At 36.3% G+C, this 2,081-nt stretch overlaps 1 long non-coding RNA gene across 1 annotated transcript in view; it reads left to right on the forward strand.

Annotated features, from left to right (window-relative positions):
• LOC118405777 overlaps nucleotides 1–1,129 on the forward strand; it is a 1,735-nt gene extending 606 nt beyond the window's left edge. Inside the window, exons 3-4 of the long non-coding RNA XR_004829937.1 lie at nucleotides 138–187; nucleotides 579–1,129. This is a non-coding gene — a long non-coding RNA (uncharacterized LOC118405777). The remainder of the gene's footprint in view (nucleotides 1–137; nucleotides 188–578) is intronic.
• Nucleotides 1,130–2,081: the final 952 nt, after the last annotated feature.

Here is a 2,081-nt window from a genome sequence, read left to right on the forward strand (position 1 = left end):
GTGCGCCCTTTGTTCTGTGTTATTCGTAGAGTCACCGTAAAAATGCTCGTCTATTATTGTACCTATTTTACCTCTATTTTGTTGTATTTTGTACTGGACTAATGACGATTTTCGAATTCCCATGCCACCCTTTGCAGCATCGACAAGGGCTTCAAAGTGTATCTGCAAAAATGCGCTAATTGTCACTGTAAGTATCCGGATTTATCAGTTGTGTTCTCTATTTTCACATCTCTATTGACTACAGCATATCAGAAATCTGTTGCACATCAATGATGTGTCAATTTCAGTTTGAGTCTAAATACTGATCAACCAGGGAAATGCATGTAGAGTCAATGTGTCTTTGCGGTCGCAAACCACTAGCAAAATCCACTGTATTGTAGTAGACTATGGTTAGATATTGATAACTAGCGTTTTCATGAATCGAAAACTAGCGTTTTCATGAATTGAAAAATAGTTAAGTTCCTGATTGTGATATTTAAGACCTTATTTTGCTTGACTATAATTTGAGTCTGACTAATATTGCTGTAAAATTTCTTTGCAATGTCAGCTTGTTAACTAAAATTTTATCCGTTTCTCAGAGAACTGATCCCATCTACCATAGAGGGCACCAGATGAAGTCATCTGAGAACAGGAAGTGACGTCACTACACGTAGTTTAGAGAATGTGACAAGTCGTTAATAGATTATACATTTACAACTTTCTGTCGACAACTCTGAAATTCCTGCACAATTGAACAGTTTATACACAATGTATCCTTGCTACGTAATAACAACATCTCTGTACCGTATGCTATAGATACAAATCTAATAGCAGTTTAACAAGTATTTGAAGTCGACCATGTCGAAAATCACTGTTCCAGTTTGTTTGCAAGATTGCCATACACAGGCCCTGTTGAAGTTTCTTGATACAGGTACAATACCACATTTATGACTTAACGCAGAGAACCAAAACGACCTTCTTAGCAAACAGTAATTGAAACAAAACAGCGACATTAACATGTGAAGACTGTGTATTTTGGAACGGCAAATGTCACTGTAGTTTTTAGCATTTAAAAATGGAACGAATAATGGTATGTGAATGTGTAACCATTTTGTGCTGCAATAAAATCTCTTCAGCATAGTGTTCCAAACTCCGATTGTGCTGGTGTGTTTTTCCGACATTTGTCTTGTTTCATGAGTAAGTTGAGTGTTATTTTCCCACAGCTTGTTGAGCGAATGTAAAGAACAGAAATCACACAGGAAAGATAGCAGAATCATAATGTACAGCATGACAGAACAGAATACAGTTGAGTGGCTAGGGACAAACCACTAATGTCAGGCCATATAGTCTTAATTTGATGAATTATTATTTATCTATTGACCGACCCCCACCCCTCACCAAAATACATGCCCCCTTCCCAACAATTAACACTTAGAAAAGATAAACAACAGTACTCTCAACACCGGTAGCAAAAATCAAAAGGCAACCTTATATCTTATCTCTACTGACATTTCGACTGCTGTGTTTTCAGTAAAGTAACTGTGGCCTTAGTGCTTTCAAACCTCTAAGGTGGAAGAAATAAAAGTAAATAAAGGCCATAGGACACCAGCATGATTCCTCGTCCTGATTACCGAAATAGGTAGCTTTGCAGCACAGTATAACCGATTATCGATCTAATCCGGAATGAATAACCAGTTTCTGAGCATTCCCTGTTTTTTTTTAAACTAAAGTCTATGCAACGACAACGTAGTGGTTGGCGCCTTTGTCACATTAGGGCATTGTAGCAATGTAAATAAACAAGTCTTCCGTTAACTTGTAAACTATTGTAAGTCAGTGCCAATTTCACATACTTGTCTGTGATACTGATTTATCGAAAATAACAAAATAATTAAAGCAATCATCATTCAATCACATGTACAGGTAAAAGAACAACATTTCTATGGTAAAATCACATTTGAATTATGCCTGTACTTAGCCCGATAGGGCATGAATGTGCAATAAAGGCTATTATTATTATTATAGCAACTTTGAACTCTGTCGTGCTTATCTGTCAAGCTTTGACTAATCTAATTATTGACTTAATTAAAAACAATATGCAAATA

The sequence above is a fragment of the Branchiostoma floridae genome, chromosome 18 (assembly GCF_000003815.2).
Source record: "Branchiostoma floridae strain S238N-H82 chromosome 18, Bfl_VNyyK, whole genome shotgun sequence".
Classification (NCBI taxonomy): Eukaryota; Metazoa; Chordata; class Leptocardii; order Amphioxiformes; family Branchiostomatidae; genus Branchiostoma; species Branchiostoma floridae.